Below are 24,559 nucleotides of genomic sequence, written 5' to 3' on the forward strand. Positions count from 1 at the left end.
CACGCTTGACTTCATTCTCATTCTCAGCATGAGAAGCCAAAGTCATGATGAGTATTCAGCTTCCCATGGGATTTTTCCACTGGTCTAGCTCTTCCTTCATCCAAACAATCACCAGCCTCAAGCTGAACTAATGGGGAGAAATGAGAGCAGGCTTCCCCGGTCAAGACAAAGGAAATGAGAATAATGAGCCTCCACTATTCGAAGGGAGAGGACTGATTGCCTGCACTTCACTCATCTATAGACTAATCAATGTCACTTCTGGTCTCTGTGCATTAGCCCACAACTTCAATGGTAGGGTTACAAACAATGACAAGGAATGTGGTCATCTAGACCAAAATTTTTTACTGTGAAATATTAGAAATACCCTAATGGAAACCTTTATCTTCACCTTACTGGGAAGAGGGCAGGGGAGAAGCAGGGGTGTTTGTTGAGTGGGTTTTGTTTTTCTTAATTTTGATATTTAGGAAAAAACTAAGGGCCGGATCATGCTATTTATCCACCACATAAGAAGAGGCAGTGCAGAGCCTCACTACCCCAGAGATGGTATGAGGTGTCATTCTACCTCTGGGCAGTAGAATCCTATATGAGATCCCCAGCTTGCAGGGCAAGCACATATGATCCTACCTGTCATTGCAGAGTGAAGCTTACTTCCTTGGCTGCACCAGTACCCCACAGCAAGCTGCTGAGGAGGAGGGAAAGAAGATGGCCTCACAACTCTTCCTTTCCTCCTTCGGAATACTGGGTACCCAGAGGGAGCAGTCCATGCATCCTCCCATGCACAGGGGCTGTAATTCTGCCTGGCCCCCTATGTAGGTATCATAAGGGCAGGTTAGAGGTGGAGCTGCAGTGCCATGTGCGAGTCTGGCAGAATCAAAATAGTGCTCTCCCTTTGACGTCTGAGAGAAGGACCAAAAAATGCCACATAGGGCACTCCCTTGTGGCTTCATCTTACACAGTGATGTTAGCAACAGCCAAGAGAGCTGAGTTAGGAGACCTATCATCCGTTGCATTCAAAAATAAAAATAGATGAAAAATTCTTTACTGTGCAATTGTAGGGAAGCAAACAAAAACAGAGTGAAACTGTGGGGAGGAGAACATGCATATGTGTATGTGTCTCTGTGTCTTTGTTTATATAGCACTAACTAACAAGTTATGATCTTCTCCAGAACAGAAGATAAAATGGCAAATGAAATATAGGGCAATAATTCGGAGACTAAGGCAAAGTTGCTGGTTTTAATATATGCCTCTCTGCAAGTAGATAGGCCATAACACGACAATAATGAAATATAAATGACCTACATAAAAAAAGATAAAATCAAGTAATTACTGAAGTGTCAGTTCTTTACAAAATAATTGGTAATGACCTTTTGATAAAGAAATCACTTTTGTGATATTGCTGACAGTACAATTTTCATCTCTGAGACAACATAGCAGCTGGCTCTAAACCAGGCAAAGCACTGTTGGGATTCTGGAACTGAGATCTGAAGAAATTTGTGAGTATTGGCAGAATGTGGAAGGTGGCTGGGGTTATATGACACAAACCTACACTGAAGAATGCTATCATTTGTCAGCCACTCATAGCCTCCAATCTGTTTCTGCCCTTTGTAGTTACTGCATGGATTCAGCTGATCAGCACATCTTCAGAAAGATATTGACACTAACACAAATAGATTTTGTACAACCAGTCTTTCTATGATGAGTGTTACCGAAAGGTGCAATTGTAGGAGCTCTGGACACTGTCCACGGAACAGTCCTTGACAGAGCCATCTTTTCCATCCCACTCTGCCAGTATGCCTCACTCAGCTCTGACCACACATAAGATTGAGATGGCAGGTCATCCTCTATACCCATTCAGTCTTTGACCTCTCTGCTGGGACCGTCACTTACAGCACCTTTTCGGATTGTGGCTTTTGTCGTGCTGGCCAGCCTGTGTGCAGTGAGAAACTGTGCTGAGATCATCATTTTATTTCCGATAGGTCACTGGACAAGCATGAGAGGGAAACAACTTTTGTTTATTACCCATCTGGCCTGGATTTAAAATGAAAGAGTTCAAAATATCATGGCCAATGTCCTTAGGTGTACTGTTCTCTATGAAAACTTCTGAAGAGTCTGAATGGAGGGCAGAAGAAAAGGGCAAATGTATTTAATGAGAACCACATAATACCAAATGGCAGGAACAATCCCGTACAAACAGCACTTATATTCCTCCCCCCATTCAGTGAAGGTATCTCCATCAACATTGGAGAGCTATTCTTCCTTCTCATAACTACTCTTCAGTTTGTCCCACCAGAAGAAACCAACATGCAGAGCTTTTCTGTTGATGATGATACTTCACAAGAGCATAAGCTATACCATGAATTTAGTGAGAATGACATTTCACTTTTGAGATATAGTATGGCTCAAATTCTGTATTGCAATTCACATGTGCAACTGCAGCTGAAATCAACTCGGTTGTGCTGAAGTCAAATATGTTGTACTCCAATGGGGTTGAATTTGCCTTTATGTAGCATTAAATCTCATTCTTCTGACTTGATAAATCACTTTGTTTTATAGAAGATTTTCTTCATAGGTCAGGATTTACATTCAAGATGCCAGACATTTCAATGAGAATTGTGGGTACTTGGCACCTTTGAAAATTAAGCCACTTATTTCTTTGCCTAAATATGGATTTTAGGTACCTAACTCTAGGCACCCAAGTCTGAACATTTTAGCTCTGCTGTTCTGCACATGAGGTTTAAGATCCCTTCACTTCTTACTAACTTGTATCATTATGAACAACCAGAATAAGCTAACATCATCAATGAACCATTCCAAAGAATTAGCAAGTGTTCTTGCGGGAAATGAAATTGTTTTCTTTACCTTTAACCATGAGTATATAGTATGCATCATCTCCTTTAGCAGACGTTCACCTGTTTTCAAACATCTGCTTTATTATAGGCACAGCTAGTAGCAATGCCTATAGTTAAGGTTGCCTGACACTTCCCCTTATAAGACCCTATTTTCAGTTGCTTATAATAGTGCCAAACTTTAACCTTTGAAGATGACATCTTCCATGCTGAGTGTTGCCCTCAGGCTGACTTGTCTTTTATAAAGTTCCAGCTAAAACAGTTCAGCCCATTCTGAGAATGAGATTAGGGAAAATTACATTGTTATATAAAAATGATGTTAAAAATCTCTCACAACTGTTTCATGGAGAAACCTCGATGCTTTGGAGCAGAAAACTGAAATTTGGGAGAGGGGTTTCCCTTCTATCAAGGATATGCCTTTTGCTGTACCTGTGAAAAATCACCCAGTTTTGGCCAGGGCATTAGCCTTTGAAAAGTCTCTGGCACATGCTCACTAGAGACTTGTGAAGAGTTTGGCACCTGAATTCTCAGAAGGTTCCATCTATACTAAGTATACTCCAGCCCAAGGATGCAGAGACTGAGCAAACTTTTTTTCCAGTTATTATTACACTGTGGCACTGGGCATCCACTGGAAGGTTGGCTCCCAGGCAGCCAGGAGGAGAGAGATGCATGACTCACATGCAGAGGAGAAAAGAGCCAGACCTGGGGGAGAAAGGAGACATCAGAGGAAATAGATTGGGTCAAGGAGCTTGGTGGTGGAGACTGGAACAAGGAGCTGGGGGGGCAGAAACTGGGACTGAGAGTTGGCTGGGACTGTCTGGGCACGGAGGCTGGGACTGAGAGCGAGTAGAGGACAGAGGGAAGACAAACTGGGAGGGAGGCCCGTGGGTGAAATGGGACTGGCTGGACACAGAGACTGTGGCAAGGAACCTGAAAGTGGTACTGGAATGAGGAGCAGGAGGGAGAATGGGACTGGAAGCTGGGGTGGGATTCAGACTAGGACTTGGACAGAGAATCCAGAGGGGGAGATTAGGACTCGCTGGACAAAGAGGCTGGGTTTGAGAAGAGGATCTGGGCTGAGGGAAAGATACAGGAGTGGGACTATGACCAGCTGAGAACAAGGGAGTACACCTGCTTGACATATCTTTATCAGGTGCAGCATACTCCTCTGTGTGCCAATGTACAGGGTGCAGGGCATTGACAGTGTTTCCATCACACCTTCTTTGCAGTGCTCCCATTAGAATAGGGACAGCAATTTATCCCTGGCCCCTAAGCAAACATAGATGAAGAATGCTTCCCTCCAGCCACCACAACTACTGTGCACCCGCTGAAGGCTAAGACACAGAATGGCATTCAGTGTTCCAAATGATCACTTTTACTGAGCTTTTGTGGAAAACTAATAAATCCAGCGGCACATCTCCTGAACACATCAGCTCTCTTTCACTTGAAGAGAAGGAAGCCAGGAACATACTCCACAGTGTAACTCTCTTTTCCCACTGGCATTCCCAGTTGTGAAGGTTTACAAAATGCAAATATGCCACAAGGTTTAATAACAGCTGCCAAGCAAATAGGTGCCATGATATCAGCAGATTTCATGAAGCATGTTAGAGAGAAAAAAAATCCATCACAGCTCAACTAAAAACATATTAACCACAACAAAATCTATCCATTTCATGCAACAGACCTTTAAATACACCCACAAACCCACCCTCCCTCCCCTTCCCCTAAAGAAAAAAAGATCTTCACACTTCCTCTAATATCAGCTGGTTCATATAAATTGCAGAAGTTGCACAAAACAGTTACTGACAGTGATACACTAAACATAGGTTAAACCCACTATGATCATTGCCTACATGTATCTAGAAAGTTATAATATGTATAAAATGAGAAGATTGGCACTTAGTTTTATATTGCAACTATGGAAGACAGTTACAGTGACATTGTCCAAGAATCAGGATGTCTATTACAAATGTAACAAATTCCTAAGCCAGAGCTGAACTGTGCACAATTCTAGACATTTTTGCCCCAACTGTCCTGATAAGATTGTGCTTCTGAAAAAATACCTCCTGAATGGTGCTAAGCTCCCTCAATTACCTTGACTACCATGTGAGTTGAGGGTTCTCAGTCTCAATCCAGATGGTGTTTGGGTCCTTAGAGGACTGGGTCCTTTAGAGCTGAGGATTGTATTTACCACTATGCGCATTGGCAACATGACAGAAAGCTCTTCAGGATAATAACCATAGGTTTTGATATCTTTGTACAATGCCTAGCACATCTTGGGTACTGCTCCAATATAAATAATAGTATAAAGGAAGATGTGGAGAGTTACATGAAAGGCAGATCACAAAGTCTATTCCCACTGATGAAAATGACAAGTTATAATTATAATAGTAAAGATTTAAAATCTTCCCATACTTCTGTGAATAAACAAACATCTAACTTATGTGGGTTAGGAAGAAATTTTCCCCATGGGAAGATTATTCCATAATTGCACAGTTTCTTGGACCTCTTTCTGAAGAATCTGTTACCAGCATTTGCTAGCGACAGAATTCCAAACTAAAAATCACTTGTTTGATCCAGTCTGGCAATTTCTCTGTTCCTATAAAGTCACAAGTGTTCGTGCGTATTTGAATTTCCCAGTATTCAGAATTTAGGGTGGCATTTTCAAACACTTCTATTGACTTCCATGGGGAAAGAGTTAGATTATTGCTAAGCACTTTGGAAAATCATATCCTTATCTTTTAAAATTAAGTAATTCTATTGAGATTATTGTTTTCCTCTTTAAATTATCAATACATATTTTCAGTACAACCTTAGCCCCAGCTTTACAGGGGAAAAAATGCTATGAAAAAATTTCAGAAATGCAGGAAAGCAGTGAAAAATGATAAAATGTTTATTGAATTTTATTTTAAAAAAAGAAAATCATTTTTTGGCTGAGAACTTGTGCATGTTACCCACCTTCTTCACAGATTAAATTATTCTGCAAAACTATGAGCAGGGAGAAAAAAAAGAGAGGTTTGTATTGAGAAACTTTCAGTGATATGCCTTGCTATTCTGGTAATAATTTGCTCTGAAGCCCAGTTTAAATGAATATCTGATGTAAGAGTAAATCCATTAAATGAATACTATATAACCCTCTACAGAACCTACATTTTCTAATGAAACCCTTCTTAAATGAGAGAACTAATGATACCAGAGGCCAATGTCTATAAATGGAGACAGCATTTCTAGTAACCATGGCAAATTATGATAATAGTGAAGAACATTACAATAAATGTGTTGTGTATGTACCAACTTGTGTTAACATTATGAAACCCATCTTCTATGAGCGCTGAGTATGAAAAAGGGATGGAGTCCTCAAAAGAAGTTACTTCCCAGCAACTGCATCATACACACAAAGACAGCAGTAAGGGCCTGATCTAAAGCCCAACTGAAGGCAGTGGAAATTTTCCATTGGCTTCACTGGGATTTCAATCAGGTCACAAAGCTGTACAACTCTGCTACTATATAACCATGCCACATGCTGACCCAGGTTGTCTCCTGTTTTTCAATACCATGTTGTGTTATTAACCTGGTTTACCCAATTTTGTGACAGTGAGGACCCTGTTGGCAGGTTGCCAGGAGCTACAAATGACAATGATTTCCCTGCCTAATGGTAGCCACTGGGGTCAGTGAATACTGATCCCTGCCACATTGCAAGGGTGTAATCACTTTTCACAGCCCAGACCCATACCATATGAGTGCAGCCAGGAAACAAAGATCAGTCTCCCACCAGCCCTCCTGTGTGTCACTCACACCTCAGTTACCCACTGTGGACCTTCTGGTATCAGTCTCATCTGTATCCTTTGCCAGGGCCATCTTTGCCTGCACAGAAGGCCTCAATTTTTCCAACAATAGCAAGGGGGAAAAATCAGACCTATAATTCTGCGCCCTAGCTCCATCACGCTTCTAAAGTAAAATGCAATCTGTTACATTTGGGGAATGAAGGAATCCTCTGGTCAGCCCTGTGCACAGTGATGTGATTATAGTGGAGAAGAGTTTTGAAGAGGACAGGGGAACGTGGCTAAGACAGAGGTTGCCAGTTGTGGATGGGCATGTTCCTGGAGATTTAATCACCTGACATCTTTAATTAATGATTAATCTTTAATTTCTGGAGACTCCAGTTCAATCCTGGAGGATTGACAACCCCTAAAGACAGATCCAGTATCTACTGTCTTGGATCCAGGAGGAGGTGAGCAAATATAGGTGGGACAGCGTGGAGAAGCTTGCATGAAAATACTGCCCTTGCTCTTCCTGGTCTGTGTGTAAAACAGAGGACTTTACTCTCTGGCAACACCTTTTATGAGTACAACAGTCACATACCATTTAAATAAGAGTACTTCACTCAGACACCAAAATATGTTTTCATAAGGCACAGCTGAGTGAGTCTAGGCAGTTGAGGCCAAATATCACCTGGCGTGAGGTGTTTGGCACCTGTCGAGATTTGTGTGTGTACTCACTGGTTTGTGAAGTAGGAAAGACTCTTGTTTCCTGATGATGGGGAAGGAAAGAATAACCCCTTTTTTGATTTCTTATCCCTTTTCTGAATGCCAGTGAAACCTTGTTGAGAGTTCAGCATTGCTTCTCTTTTTTCAACCATTGGCTTCCAGGTCCAGGGATGAAAAAGTTCCAGGAAAATCAGGTTTGCAGATGGGTGCTCTTTAGTTGTACTTAGAGATGGTCCCTGTTTCCCTACTTGTATGCTATCTATGGGTTAAAGAGCGGGAGCACTTATCCATTCCAAGAGGTGTTTTAAAATGATCTATGCTGATTCATTTACAAGCTTTATATCCAGACCCATTCCCTAATGCTGTAATTTGCATGTTAATATAGAAGTTCATGTCATTTTTGAGGCTGCTGCAGGTGGAATGATGCTCTGGGTTCCACAGCGGCGTTCTCCAACTCAGTGATACTTTACTGGCAAGCAGCTTGACTTCTTTCAGTGCTGGATTCAGAACATTGCTTCATCAGCCCAGGGATCAATCAGACAAGAGTTTGGTGGAGGCGAATGTCAACAGCAGAAAGCTCCCTTTCTCAGATTCTGAATTGCTTTCCTTAAGCCTCAGTACTTCTGAATATCTTTGGAAACTGGCAGGAATCCTTAATCAGCTGTTTAGCGCTATGTGCTATTTGTTTTTTGTGGAAATAGCTGCTAATGCCATAGCATAAAGTTCTCATCTACATGTGGCAGGTCCCTGCAGTTGCTACATTAAAGGGGCAGCTGGAAATCAATTTTCCAAAGGATTAAAACTCTAAATCTATGATGAAGGGAGAGTACTTTTAAATCAGCCAGTGATCAGATCTGAGGGCCAAATCCAATTTTCATTCACATCCATGGGAGTTTTTCAACTGATTCCAGTAGCAAGTGGACCAGACCCATATTAGAGTATCGCTAAAATTTCTTGTTGGCAGGCTTCTTTTTCCTTTGAGAATTAGTGTATTATGCTAAGACACTGAGAAAGCAAGTTGGGACAAGTTATTGACAGGTAATCCTGTGTTCCTTTATTCCGAAGCAAGATGTACATTGTAGCATGATGGCTACCATGTTGGCCAACCCACTAGGGACTAAATCAGAGACCTCCAGAGCTGCTATCACTTGAGTTGCAGCTCTGTGCTTGTAATAGATTCATCTCCTCTGTGGACCAGGCACCAAGGGGAATCTGTAAAACACACTCGCCAGTCGGTTTAGTAGCATCAAGGGTATCCAAAGAAGCGAGTTAAATGCAGGAATTAAATGCAGTCGGAGTCCTCATACAACAGTGCCTGCCTTCCTTAGAGTTAGCCACCAGTGGCCCCAGCCTCCAGAAGAACACTTTCATTTTCTATTCCACCATCATTGCTCAAACCATATTCCTGGGACAGAGGAATCCCATTCCAGTCAAGATGTCTGGTGTTATCTATGCCTTTATTGTTGTTGATCATTTAAACTGCAGTAGAAAATCAGGACTGAGGTCCCATTGTATTGGTGCTGTACAATACACTGTGGCTAACTCTCGCAATCTGATCCACCAGTCTTGAGGTATTTAGTGTTTTTCTTAAAGATCCTGCAATCAGATGACAATTTCAGCCTTTTGTTTTTTAAGTACATCTCTAGCTCTGGAGGTGGCAGAGAAAAGCTTGGAAATGTGAACCCTGCACCCAGGGACAACAGCAGAAAAAGGGTATTTTTAAAAACCTTATTTTTTTTTTACCTATTCTCATGATTTTGGAGGGCCTGATTCATTTCTTTTTGAATGGCAATACCGCAAACATGCATTTAGAAACAGTCCCTGCTCAAAGTTCTTAAATGCATCCAGGTTTTATGAATATTATTGCCCATTTTCTCTGCCTAAAGAATTAACTTTTTAATACCTTTTGATTTAATTATACTTTTTAAAGCACAAACTGTTTTTATTCTAATTCCTATTCCCAACTGTGTACAGAAATTAAAAAGCTCGTAAGATCCTCAGCTTTATGTATAGTAGCTTCATTCAAAAAGCATTCAAGGGAAGGAATGGGTAGTTCACATTCTTCTTCCAGGAAAAAAAAAAAGATGCTTTAAAATTTTCAAGGTGCAAACTAAATTACAAGATGCCCAGGAGTGTGCAATAGCATTTCATTGTCTGAGTTTGGAATAAAAGACAGATAATTAGGAAATTGGGAGTCTATTAATTTTCCAAATTTACTCATGCAAGAAGCACTGAGCTATGGTGATATTTGCTTACCTTGTCATTATGCAAAAATATATTAGCTAATTATTTTGACTAATGCAATTAAGATATGCATATTTAGCATAAACTATACAATAGAAATGTTACAGTCAGCAATTGCTGGGTTGCACTCATGGGCAGCAGAGAGGCAAAAGTCTCGGCATAGTCTCTGATGGTAAACCATAAGATTACTACAACTATGCCTGAACTGTTGTTATTAGTTCTGTTGCACTAATTGATTTACTTTACAGCATGACTAGGTGGCACAGCTAGCAGTGGTATTAATTTTTGTTATGAGACACCTGAAGATGTCAGCTTTGGGCAACAGTGTCTGCACCTTTAATTGCCTTAATCAGTGGAAATGCAGTATCTTTTGCAGGGATCCAATTGAAACACTCAATAGCTCCTTTCTTTGCACTTTATTTTTATGAATATTCCAACTTGTAAGAGTTAAGGAAGTAGTAACCCCAGAAAACTTTCCTTTCTTCCAACACCAGGTTCACAACTGTCTCCTTCTTGGGATGAAAGATCACAACCATTCCTCCCCTACCTCCTTCCATTGTTTCATATTTGTGATGGGAGGAACAGAGGAAACACCTTTTCAAAGATTAATGCTTTTTAACATGTTTGACTGAAAAATCCTTCTAATTAACTATGGATCCTACTAATTAACTGCTTTAACAGCTCCATTTTGCTACCCTTATCCATGTTAGTTGTACCTCATTCCACAAGCAACGCCATTGACATCAGTGGCACTAACTTGCAGAATAAGGTGCTTCTTAACATGAGTTAAAGGTGGCAGGATCTGCCCCTTGCAAGAACTTTCACTTGGCTTTTTTTCCCCCTGGGCTGGGGAATAGTCCTTCAATATACAAAATTGGACAGAGCCGGTTCTTTCATTCTAATCCTGTCACTTTCCCCGCAAAGTAACCTTACCTGCTACAATATCTATCACACGATGCCTTTTCTACCACTGGGATGAACTGCACACGCCCCTCCAAAACCATCATTAGTGCACTTCCCAGGAAGAGCCAGCAGGGAATGAATGAATAGTGATGGACTCTTTCCAGAGACCAAGTTTATGTCTGTGATCAATTATACACAGAGCTGACCAGGAGCGGCGCCAGGGTTTTTGGCGCCCTAGGCGGGGGTCCTTCCGCGCTCCCGGTCGTTGGCGGCGATTCTGCAGTGGGGGGGTCCTTTCATGGCTCCCAGTCTCTGGGGCACTTTGGCAGCAGATCCCGGAGCGAGTGAAGGATCCGTCGCAGAATTGCCGCTGAACACCCGGAGCGCGGAAGGACCCCCCTGCTGCTGAATTGCCGCCGAGGGTGGCAAAATGCCGCCTCCCCAAATCCTAGTGCCCTAGGCGACCGCCTAGGTCCCCTAAATGGAAGCGCCAACCCTGGAGCTGAAGGAATAATTGGGTTTTTGGCTCATTGGCCAAACTTAAAAATCCAAAAAATATTTCATCTCAGGTCAACCCAACTGAAATTTTTCATTGTTTCTTGCCAAGAACAAAAAATAGTTTCAGAGTGAGCAAAACATTTAATTCAATCTGAAAGAATATTGTTTCAGTTTTTGCATTTAATTTTAAATGTTTTTACCCTTTTTTGTTTTTATTTTAAAATAAATCTAGTAAATTTCTGAACCAAATGTCATTTTGAAACAAGTCAGAACATTTCATTTCAAAACTATTGAAACAAAATGTTTCTTCAAAAAAACACCTTTTCCCATCCAAAACTATTCACTGAATTTGACCCAAATTCATAGATTGTTTTGGTCAGCCTGAAACTGCCTTGTTTGTCGAGTAAATTATTTGTCAAAAAAAATTCACCCAGTTCTAATTAAGCATACTTATTTAGCTAGATTATGACTTTAAGCACGACCCTGGACCACACTGCTGTCCTGAGACACAGTTGGTCCTCCCTGCTCCTTGGAGTTAGTAATTTGCTACTGTGCCATATCAGCAGTAAATTACAGTACCTAACGTGCTGGCTCAGTGATGTAGGCCAATGACTAGGGGAAGAAGAAGTCAATGCTCTACCCATTCCCTGCCTACATTCTGTGAGGAGGGAGTAAGCAGGTGCGCAGGCCCACTTACTCCTGCGTGACTGGACCCAAGGTCTGGATAGTCATGTAGGAGTTCACTCGTTGTTAGCACCTTCTTGTGGCGGGACATGGTGTAGTAGCTCTCTTCCAGTCTGGTCCCTCTTGACAATGGTCACTCCACCTGTTAAGGTCTGCCTTTACCTGCAACTTGGCCCTGCAGCCAGATCACTTTAAAGTCTCTCTCCTTCTGCTCTGCTGCCCTTATAAACTGCACCTCCAGCGTGTGTATGCACTGCAGTGGTGGTAGGGTGAGACTGGAGCAGCTCTGGAAGCCCCTGTTTTCCAGTATGGGATCATCACAGTAGTCCATGTTATGGTATGAGAGCAGGTTCTTATAACCACTTTGCTCCACAGCTGCATTGTCTAAATTGCAAGTGGCTATTGGTGATAAGTGATACCCAGGGCTTAACGTACAAGTCTCTTCACACTTTGCAAACTTTTAAAACCTAAAACACAATTGCTTTGAATGCTGTGTGCAATTCTGGAGCTTCCTTTGTGTTGCAGATATGTTTATTTGGGATAGGTTATTTCATGAGTTCCACCCAAGATTCCCAAAAGAACCAACCCATTAGACTCTCTGAATGAGAAGTGTTTCAACTAAAGATGGATAGTCCAAACTGTACATGAGCCCATTCTGATGGGGGGTGAGATGTGAACTATGACCCACTACCCCTTAATGCTCTTTTTATATCCCACTTCCTCTATTCCCTGCTTTCCCCACCTCAGCACTCATCCCTTAGCCTATATCAGCTGAGTCCCTACATTCTCTATATTCTGCATATATTTCTTTTTCTGTCCCTCTCTTCTTCTTTGAGCTCCCCCATGGCTTGAACTCTATTTTTAATTATTATTATTACTATTTGTATTATTGTAGCACCTAGGAGCCCCAGTCATGGACCAGGACTCCATTGTGCTAGGCGCTGTACAAAGAACAAAAAGTTGGTCCCTGCCCTAAAGCGCTTACAATCTAAGCGTAACACAAGAGGCAACATATGGATACAGATAGACCAAGATGGGAATACAAGGAAACAATGAGACACTATTGGTCAGCATGATAGCCTGTGGTCTTAGCACACCAGCAGCTTAACACTTGTCAAGTTTTTTTTTAATAGGCTTTGTAGCAAATATGTGTTTTAAGGAGAGTTTTCAAGGAGGACAATGAGTTTTGGAGATGTTTACCGGAAGCTTCTCCCATGAAGGAGTGGCACTGTGGGGGAACGCACAGAGGTGTTTGTTGGGAATTTGAACAACTGGGCAATGGAGGCTGAGATCATGGGTGACTGGAGGTGAGAATCGACCTTTCAATATGGAATGAGAGGTAGACTGGCAATAGGCCATGATGAAGGACCTTGAAAGTGAAGACAAGTAGCTTATGTTTGCTATGATAGAGAAGAGGGAGCCAGTGAAGGGATGCAAAGAGCCATAACAGTTCCTCCTACACTTACTGATATTACTGCCTGTTGTGTCTGGGTCTTAGCAGTTCTGGCTGTCTCTGCTTAGCCTAGACTAGTTTCCATATTTAGATTGTGTGTACCATGAAGCCTCCCTATGCAATGCATTTTATTAAAACTGTGAAGGAAAACCTGGCAGCATATAATATTTGAAAACATCAGCAAAGCCTGCCAGCCTTTTTTTATGCATAGGCCAATCTCCCATGACCACAAACTGGAAATGGTTGGACTAGCAATGATACTGGGCATTGGGCAAAAAGAGTTCTTGATGACACAGAGGGGGGGAACCACCGATGGACTGAAAAATGGTGGGACTTGTCTTGTGTAGGTAGGGGGATAATTAGGTTGTACTTGGAGGGAGAGGCCAATGATCAAGGCAGAAGGGATGAGTATGTACCTATGATTTTGCTTACTGTGCGCTGATCCCACTGAGACCAATGAAGGTTGGGACAGAAGTGTGGAAATTTTGGAGTGCTGTGTGGACACCCATGTACCCATGCAAATATGATAAATTCAGCTCAGATATGTACCTCTTTACTGAGTCTGGGTGCTTTGATTTAAAGCTCTTCCAGTAATCTGAGCCATCACAGTAGAGAGGGAAGATGGGATGGACAAAAGAAAGATGAGAAAAAGACAGAGAAGGTGGGATGAGAAGAAGACGAGCTCAAGTTTTATATAAATATATAAAAGTCTGAGGGCTTAACTGAGCTGAACGTTCTCAGGTTTGCTCATCACTTGTTGTGATGCCCATGGAGTCTTTTTGGCTAATTTTGCACTAACCATGTGGACTGTCAAATGGCTCCTGCTGTATTTTGTTGCCCTTTCAAATATTTCTCAAAGAGTAGGCTGTACCATCTGGTGGACAATCTGCCTGCATGCTACAGCATCATACCTATCACAGTGTAGATGGGCCCAAAGTAACTGTCAGCTCTGCTGAATGCATCTACAGTAAACAGGCAGCTACACACCATGACTAAGGGCTACTCTATTAGTGGGCAAAGGAGGGATGAGGGGAAAGAGCATTGTCCCTGCATCTCACCCCTGTACAAGGGCTGAGCACAACGGGAGTCCTTGCATTCCACAGGGCCAGTGCCATGGCCACTAGTAACGTCTCTAAACAGGATGAAGAACCATGAGACGTGGGCAGGACTCTTCTCCCCAGCAGAGCTGGCAAGGCATAGAAGGGAGTAGAAGCTGAAGTCTGTGCTGCACTTGTGCTCCCCAGAGCTCCAGGAGTGCAGGGGGCAAAAAGCTTTCAGAGCTCCCAGTGAGGAAGTGGGTTCACATTGTCTCCACCTGGCCCTGCAGTAACATGCTGCAAATCAGATACCTGCACCAGAGTACACAGGACCCCGTGTCACATCTGGGGAGGATTTGTCTTCAGCTGTTTCAAGAGCCTGGGCAGTGATCTGCTAGAAATCTCCACAGGATGTTGCATGAGTGTGACTGGCAAGATGTTTGGCTTTCTTTTGAGCACTCCTGCTTTGAGCACTCCTGCTGCAGCTTCCCTCAGCTGATTGGTGTGGTGTTCTGCTGTATTCACACCTATAACCACACCCTCACTGATACAACAATAATAATTAACAATATGATCCTAATTTTACAAATGGGAACTCAGACACAGAGAAATGAGGGGCCAGATTTTTCAACAGAGCTCAGGGTAACATTCTCAAGTGCTCGGCACCTACAATTGGAGCCAGATTTTCAGAAGAACTCAGCTGCCATTTAGGCACCTGAAGAAGGGCCAGATTCTCAGAGCAGTTCAACACCCAACACATTGAGCTAGTCTGGAAATTGAGCCCTCCACGATTTGCCAAGGTCACAGACTGAGTCTGTGGCAGAGACAGGAATTGAACCTACCTTACAGCAGCATCTCCTGTGCCCCTATCCAATAGTGCTGTCATGAGGCTGACACCCAACGGCAATCTAGTCAGCCATGCTGTCACTGCTGGCGAGGGTGGCCCTGAGACAAACACAGAAGAACAGTCTCTTCAAATGCTTTCTGGGACCCCTGTTCTCCATAGATCTTGTTGGCCCTTCACCTTGTCTTCACCATTCGATTCTCATAAAGCTTGTCCCCTGGCATCCAGGGGAGATGTCTTTAAACAGCTATTAACTATTTTCCCCCTCCTGGTGATTTTATACAGGAGGGGGAAATAGGGTCCTTTATCCCTAAGTGTTTACCACATTCACTTGCTCTGGAGCTGCACTATCCTTCATGTGGAGTTTGGTGCAATCTTTTCTTTATCATGTCACTTTGCATTGCTTTTCTTTGAATTTTTTTTTTTACATATTGCACATCCCAGCATACCAGCACTGCTGACTCTGCAACCTTCACCTTCCCCCAATGTCCCCTTTCCTAAGAACAGTGTGTGAACTTGCCAGACAGCAAAGGGAAGGTTTTTTTATTCACCGAAGAGTGTAAATAAATGTATTCTGATTTTTGTATCTTTTTTAGCATAGAGAGGCTAGGATAGTTATCGGGAAATAACTCAAACAACATTTTATGGATTGAGCTCTAATTCTTTAACATTGTAACTGCGAGCTAAATGGCTCAGGAGCTATAAGAGGAAATCAATCTGTATCACTATTGATCCCAAAAAAATTTGTATCAGATTCATGTGTGTGTGATCACAGTGCCAAAATGATTAATTTGTCCACAGCTCTCTCATTTCTCAACAGAATTATATCTAGTTATATAATAAACTGTAAAAGATGTGTAAGTCTGGGATGTTAAGATTCAGCCTCTGTGTTGGATTGGTTTCAAAGAGCACTGTGCCAGGAAGGATACCTGGATTTGGGTCTTGCTTTTACAAGAGACTCAAGGGTATCAAAGGGGCAATAGGTTTAATTTAGGGTTTGGGAATTGGGAGGGGATTGAAATTGGCTAGTGACCGTTGGTTCTACAAAACACCTTCTGCCAGTTTATTTATTTATCTGAAGCAATATTAGAATTGTCTTCAATTCCCATATCCCCTCACATTCTCTTTTGAGGAGAATAAACACTGAAAGGGCATTTCTTAGTCACAGTTCAGAGTTTAGAGAATGGACTTGCAGGGGGCCCACTACCAAAGGGAATTCTGAGTTCTAAAACTTCTTAACAGCATGTAAAACAAGAATGCCCACACTCTGAGATATCCATGGTTACATGTATCCTACCAAGTTGTAAAACATGAACCATGACTACTTTCTCCATGTAAAAGAGAATTTTTTCTTCCTCCATGTGAGGGTTCACTCCCCTTATCACAGGGCAATGCGGTCTAGTGGCCCAAGTCCATAGACTTGCCCCTGGTTATGGGGTAACACAGCCTAGTAGCCAGAGTCCATAGACTTGCCCCTAACAGCACCATAGGAGCTTGCTACAGACCCAGCAGGGGGTCCTACCAAAACATGCTGAGGCTTTCCGGGGGCAAGGTACCAGTCTGCCACACACCCCCTCCAGGTTGCTTCCTACCGAGATGAGAGTTGGGGTGTCCCAGAATCTCCAGGTTCTCTGTGGGCTTCTGGGTCCAATGCCTCCTCGGGCTCCACCCGCAGCTGGGCTTCGTGCTGGCTAGGGGAAGCTTCAGATCCCAGCAAGCTCAAAGGTGGTGGCTGGTTCTCTGCAGGAGCTTCCTGGGTAGGTCCTTCCTCTGCGGCTGCCAGCCCAGACTGAGCTGAGTTCCCTCCTTTTATACTCCCAGAGCACTTGGAGCATGACCAGTATGAGCTGGGTGGGACTTCCACCGCCAAAGCTATTGGTCGTACGCTGCTGGGGCTAGTGTGGGTGGGGCTGCCCCGTCACACTCCACAACATTTAAAAACTCTTACCCTGTCTACACTTACTGGGGATCAATGCTGCTGTCTCCTGTTGATGCAGCACAGTGTAGACACTGTGGTAAGTTGGCCTAAGCCTAAGTCAACTCCAGTTACATTATTCACGCAGCTGGAGTAACGTAACTTAGGTCAACTTAGTATAGACAAGTCCTCTGACACCTCCTCCCTAGCAAAACACCTAAAGTACTCATCCACGTCTTGATTACTTCTCCTCACAATTACTATATCTTTCTCTTCTCTAACCTCCGTGACACTCACGTCACCTGCCCCAGTTTGTCCAAAGCATGAACATTAAAATGATCTACCTCATCATCATTCTGACCACGTCCCCTCTTTGAACCCATTTAGCAGATCTCCCTGGTCCACCATATCACAATTAAACTTAAAGCCTCACCTTTAAGGTCCTGAACAACTGTACTCTATCTAAGCCCTTGTCTCTCATCGGATTCCCTCATGCCATCTGCTCAGCCAACAATGCCAGCTTTGGTATCCTGATTATTTCTTTATCCCACTGCTATTTCTGTACCTTTTTCACCTGTCCCTTATGCATGGAAGATCCTCCCAACTCCAGTTTGGTGAATCATTGCCATTTTCTCATTCAAATGCTTCTTAAAGACCCTTTTATGATACCACCAAGAAGTAGATTGAAAATATTTTGGAAACAAAAATCATCCTCTGAGTATCCTACTGCATCCTGTCTTCAATGTATCTGTCTTTTAGACTGTAAACTCTTAGGGTCTTCTCTGTGCCTTATACCATGCCAATCACATTGCTAGTGTTTAACAACTAGCAAATATTAATTAATAATGATAAAATGCAGGATGAGGGCTAAGCCCATCAACTGTGAGTTATTATTGTTGATGTATTCAGACAAGTATTTTCTATTCATCTATCACAGAACTATACAAATTAGAATGGAAAAACCCATTCCTTCTCCTTGCTAGTGGAGGATTCCCTATATAATCTATGGATTGTCCCTTGTACTACATCTTGCACATCTATTGTGGAAGATAGAGTAAACATGATAGCTATGTTATTGCAGACCTTAAAATTATGTCGAGCTGCCAGTGTTGTTACTCAGTGCCACAAAACTTATGTGATATAAAAAGGCGTCTGTCAAAGGAACAACCTTCCATTTAATGTTTGCTCTCTTTAGCCAAGCAGATGATTTTTGGGGGGAAGATATATCAGATTCAATTAACAATGTGAGCTGCTTGCCTCACTGATTTGTCCTGTCTTCTTCCTTCATCTTGTTCACTTATCCTTGCAGTGTGTCTACTTCTCAATGTATTATGAAGCCAATTCATCAAAGACAGAGTTTTTTAGCCTCAGGAGGGTTCCTAATAGTAGTTGTTTTTAGTGGGAGGGGCTGATGCAAGATAAGGGTTGCTTCCTCCTGCCAAATTGATTGAGATCTTATGTCTTTATTAGCCCAATGGTAAGCAGAAGCACTCACTCATTAATATGCAATAGCTTGAGGGTTGTTGTTTTTTTTTCAGGTATTCCTAGAACTCAAATCAGAGTTTAATAAATTTAGAAAAAAAGTAGCACTGCTGTTAGGAAGATTCATTAGACAGCAAAATGCTATTTTTGATAGATTTCATTTAAGTATCTAAACCTGAAAATCCAGTTGCGATCACTGAGTGTGTGTGTAGCACATCATATATGTCAGCTCCTATATCTTTCAGTTAGAAAAAGAACTTAAGTACTTGGAGACAACTAGATTTTGACCATAGCTAGGTTTAGCTTTTTTACTCTGCAACAATATAAAAATTCTGAAAACAAAAGGATTGTTGTAAAAATATCAGGCTACATTTCAGCAAATGAGAGGAAATCTCCTAGACACTTTTGGTTTTTGCTCCCAGAGAACTCAGTGCAATGATTTTTGAAACTCCTTCATTTTAGTTTTGTTGAGAGGTTCACATGGCAATTAGCCTATTGTTACTAATCTTCCTAATATTAAACTAGAGATAAGCCTGAACAAAATCCTGGATCTGAACTCCTCCAGATGGATGCCTGGATCTTGATCAAGATCCTGAACAAGCTCAGACCCATCTTTATTAACTGCATACTTCAAAGGCTTCTTTGTCTGTAACTTGACAAGACCACCACACATTTCAGTGGAGCACTGTATCTCAAGAGTGTAGTTCCACTATAAGATGATACCATCTGGACAGAAAACTGCTTCCTGAAGTCAAGGACCACATCTCAGGAGTGCAAATAGAAAAAGGCCAGTCAACCTGACAGCAAGTAAGTTGAAAGAGATAGGGATGGAGCAACTTCGGAAGAAGAGATGAGACATTCACTTTACAGATGGAGGATGGAGTTTGCCCAATAAATACTTCACACTGTTTCCCTAGTTTGCAGTGATATAGAGATCAACATAAAAAAAACCCCACAATAGAACAAAATAAATTGGGCCAGATTCTTAGCTGGTATAATTCAGTGCAGCTCCATTGGAGATGTTGGATTTACACCAGTTGAGAATCTGGCGCTCTCTGTTCATTTTTTAATGTATGTTTAGTATGTATGATTTTTAAAATGTTGAGGGCTAATCATCTTAACAATTGCAAGCATGTAAATCCCATTAGATTCAATAGGAGTTGTGCCACACATCTGACAAAAATATCCAACCATAAATCTCTTTCACATGCTTGCACAGCAACAGACCTCTTTTCCCCTTGTTGCAGAAGTGCGACTTTACAGGGAATTACACAATATGAATACATACCAAGGAAAGACGATGTCTAAAATGGCAATATTATCCAAAAGCAGTTAAACTTTTTAAGCAATGATGAAAAATGCAGGGAGGCTAATAATGTAACTCACTGAGGGGGTAGGGAAAAGCTACAGTAAGTGGATAGGGTGACCAGATGTCCCAATTTTACAGAGACAGTCCCGATTTTTGGGTCTTTTTCTTATATAGGCTCCTATTACCCTCCATCCCCTGTCTCGATTTTTCACACTTGCTGTCTGGTCACCCTATAAGTGGATGGCTTGAGTGAAACTTAGCAGGTCATCAGTTTGTCCTGTTATCAAACGTAATAGAGTTCTACAAGCATTACAAACTTTCATAAAAGCAAACCCCGGTGTAAAAACAACCTAACATTGAGAAGTGAGGAGAAATTCATGTAGGTAGAAAGCAGAGAATACCGTTTTGCTTCTTTTCCCTTTAATTCTGAGAGGAAAACAGGATACAGGAAGTCTTGAGTGTCCATGCAAAGCAACAGGCATATTGTGTCAAATGATTAAGATCAATGACTATTTGCCATTAGGAGACTCCAACCGTACTTCTGATTAGAGGCTGCATGGGTTTTTCTCCAACACAAAAGGGCATCTCTGGGGACATTACTGAATAAGGGGCAATGCAAAGCATGAAGCTTACAGGAGAACAGGACAGGATTTCTCAGCAGCCCTTTCACCGAACGACCTCAGATTTTGCCTCTGGCAGAGTGAACTGGACTCATCTCTGTAAAAGCACTTTCCCACAATAACAACCCTAAAGAAAGCCTCAGCTTTCCTGAAGATAGTGAATAATATAATATCTTTTGAATAAGCCATGTACATTCTCACCACATAATACAAGGAAAACGGGTATATCACCATTTTCAGAGTGATTGTTTGTTTGTACCACATCATTTTGTGTGTGCTCAGATAGCACAGTAAAGGGCAGATAAGCAACAGGCAGATGGACAGATATATGTCTGCTTGCCCCAATAGATTATATGAGCGTCAAACCAGCAAAGCACTTAAGCATGGCATAATCCCATTGATGACCTAAAGAGCCATCTCTAACAACTCACGTAAGCAGCAATATTTGCTCCTCAAGTCCCCAGGAAAGCACATAAGCACATGCCTTATTTCTATAGGACTACTCCCATGCTTAAAGTTAAGCCTGTGCTTAAGTGCTTTGCTGGACTGGGGTCTTGGGGAGCAAGTAATGATGTTTATCAGAAATGTCAAGCATTGACCTGTGTGTAACAGACAGGTTGCAGATATCACATACCTTTGGCACAAGTCACAATCTCTTATGCCCGCTTTCTCTTATGTCACACCACATGTATAACTGGATGCAGACTGTTTAGCTCTGTGTCCTGCATTCTACACTGTCCATTTGGCACCTCCCACTTGTGTGGGGAAAACAAAGCGCCTGCCCACACGGACTTGTAACAGCCATATGACACATAAGCTTGTTTCTGTGTCTGTGAAGTATGAATCATTTAAACTCCCTTAGCAAAAGCAGTGCAGATGATCAGCAATCAGATTCGCTAGCAGAGTTTCCATTTCTATATTACCTCCAAAACCAATCATTAGCACGTGTAATCAATTACAATCGTTATGATATCAATAATAATTAGTAATTATTAATAATGTTTAGGATGTGGCTGTCACAGAGTAGCCGGCCCCTGTGAGTAGACCAGCTCCCTTTGTCAGAGCAAATGGTCCCCAATTGAAACTATTAAAGGGGGCAGGGCTACAACAACCATACACTTAGATAGCGAGGGCACATAGTGCCGAATGTGCCATGTTGTGTGGCTTTATGGCAGGCATATGAAAGCTCTACAGGAGGATTGATTGGGACAGGCTGTGCCTGGAGAGGGGAGTAGAGCTAATTCCTGATGCAAGGGGCCAGGTGCCCACTGCCCAGGAAGTTTGCCCTGAACCTGCTGTAACTGAGGAGTAACAGAGCTGGAGGAGAGCAGAGCTGGCTGAATAAGGACTGGCTGAAAAGGGTCAGTTGAGGAACTGTGTTTGTTTTGCTTATGTTTGGACAATAAATCTATTGACGGGGGACTGGCTGGAAGCTGGGGAGAAGGCCCGCATTGTCACAGTGGTTTGTCTGTAGCACCTTTCATCCAGTTATCTCAGAACATTTTATAAACATCAAATGATTAATTCTCTTAATATCCTTGTAATATGTGTGTATGTAGCTATAGATATCACAGTGACGGGTTGGACCCCCCCGCTTCTAGGGTGCCACCTGATCTGCTCGGGTCCCACTGAGCCTGCCCATTCCACCAGCCTGGGCTCCCTCACCCTGTCCTGCTGTGCCAGGCACGCACACACACAGGTAGGGCCACACCCAGCTGTAGAATCACACAGAGTCTGCAACCAGCTCTGTGTCAGAAGACTGAGCTCAGGGATTGCCCAGCGCTCAAGCGCACACACCTTCTGGAGTGTAAACCCAAAATTATATTGTCTTGCGCTGTATAGAGATCTACACAGCGAAAGCTCATGAAATTCACTCCTTCCCTTGGTGTGGAGGGAGATGGGCACAGCTTCCCTCCCATTTACCCCCAAGTTATGAATTGCACAAACTGGGTTTTAGAATAAACGAAAAAGTTTATTAATTACAAAAGTTAGATTTTAAGTGATATAAGGGTTAGCAAACAGAATAAAGCATTTTACTGAGCAAATAAAACAAACACTCAAACTAGATTTAATACATTAAAGAAATTGGCTACAGATAGTAATTTCTTACACTAAGTGTTGTTTTATGCAGATTGCAGAGTTTATTGAAGGTAAACTGCACTGCTTGCAGCTTAAATCTCCAGGTATTGCTTTCACAGGCTGACCTTTCTCGCCAGGGCTCAGCCCTCGCCCCCATCCCCAGTTTAATTCCTTTGTTTCTTCAGGTGTTTTCAGCAGTCTTCCTTCTTGGATGGGGAGTCAGCGGAGAAGAGCCTAGATTAACTCACTTCCCAGCCTTAAACAGAATTTGCATGTGGTGTGACTCCTTGGTTTCTCAGTTTGACCTCCACCCCCTTTTAACGGAAAAACACTAGAAGTCCAATATGGTGTTCAGTACCAGGTGACATGATCACCAGACCCTGCAGTGTCAAAGCAGCATCCCAGTAAACTTCTCAGGAAGGAGGGAGATTACTATCTTCAAAGTCTTATCATCCTTCCTAATGGTCCATCCAGGAGGTTTGCATACTTTTCTGGTGGGTGTTCCCCAGGCTAAAACACAGTTGTAATTATTACGTCGCCAACATTCCTAACTTCAGATACAGAAATAATATATGCATAAATATTAGATAATTACATTATGTAAATCATAACCTTTCCAATGATACTCTCATAATCCATCTTGCATAAAACATATCTTAGTTACGCCATATTCATATCATAAGCATATTTCTATGAAGAATATGGGGCGTAGGCTCACAATCACTTTAACTGGCACTGAAATGCAGCTACCACTCTGGGGTGTGCAACATCCATTTGACAGCTCACAACAACTACTAAACAATTTAGGCCAGAAGGTACAGAATTATATATCTAATTACAGGTATTACTAACTCTATTTAAGGGTTTGTCTACACAGGGAAGTTAGTGTCCAGTAAGTTAGCGTGTGACTTTAAAGTTGACTAGCTACTCCGTACTAACTTTCCATGTGGTCATATGGACTTTCCATGTGGACATACATTCATAATACATCTGTATTTCTTACTGTGCACTAAGGGCAGGTCTACACTTAAAACACTCCATAGGCACAGCTGCACCACTGTAGTGCTTAAGTGAAGACAGTCCTATGCCGATGGGAGAGCTCCCATTGGTGTAGTTAAGCCACCTCCCTGAGAGGTAGTAGCTATGCCAGCAGGAAAAACTCTCCCGCCAACATGGTGCCATCCACATGAGACATTAGGTACATCCCAGAGCAACGTAGTTATACCTGTAGGGAGCCAGGGTGGCCTCCCTCTGAACCAGAGTGTAAAGAGCCACTCTCTCAGCCTGAGTGGATGGGGCCAGGCCAAGCTTACTCCACGTACTTGCACCCAGGATGGCGTGTCAAGTCGAGAAGACCAGAAGAAAGAAGACCTGAAGAGAGCTTACCTTGAGTCCCCTCGTTCCAGTCCTGCTTCTGGTGTCTAGTGTTCCAGTCTATCATTCCCTTCCAGCGTCTGCATGTCCCTTTGTCCTACAGAAATGGTGATGTGTTAACACTTTAGTTATCTTTACCTTACCATCATCTATTTCAGTTCTGGGGTTCTGGACTTTAGGCCTGCTGTTGTGTAATAACAACCAAGCTATTATATTCTGTTTGAATCTTACTGACCCTGTGCTGGGGATCCTAGTTAATAAACACTGTTTGTTTACACCTTATCTACATGTAAGTCGTCCATCACTAATAAATCCTGATGATAGAAGCAGGATAAGGGGGCCAACACTTGCATCTTAACTTTAGCCCATCCCTTAAGACTAACAGAAACAGTTTGGGGCTAACAGGTATAACAACAAGACTCAGGGGTATGAAAAATCCACACACTCCGAGTGATGTCATTATACTGACCTAACCCCCTGTGTATACAGTGCTATGGCAGCGGGAGAGCTTCTCAGGGAGGTGGATCTCTCCCATCAGCTTAGTGCGTAGTCATTAAAGCACCAAAGCGGCACAGCTGCATCAGTGAAGATGCACCAATGCAGCGTTTTAAGTGTAGACGTACCCTCAGTGGGGAATAGCTAGTGAGCACCAGCAACTGTGGGCTTTTTCTCCATGTAGACAAGCCCTTATTGTCATTATTGTTGTTTTATTTATTCCCTTGTTTTGTGGTAGAGCCAAAAGTCTTCAGTGGGAGACTAGGTTCCTATTGTACTATGTATCGTA

This window comes from Chelonoidis abingdonii, chromosome 6 (assembly GCF_003597395.2).
Source record: "Chelonoidis abingdonii isolate Lonesome George chromosome 6, CheloAbing_2.0, whole genome shotgun sequence".
Taxonomy (NCBI): domain Eukaryota; kingdom Metazoa; phylum Chordata; order Testudines; family Testudinidae; genus Chelonoidis; species Chelonoidis abingdonii.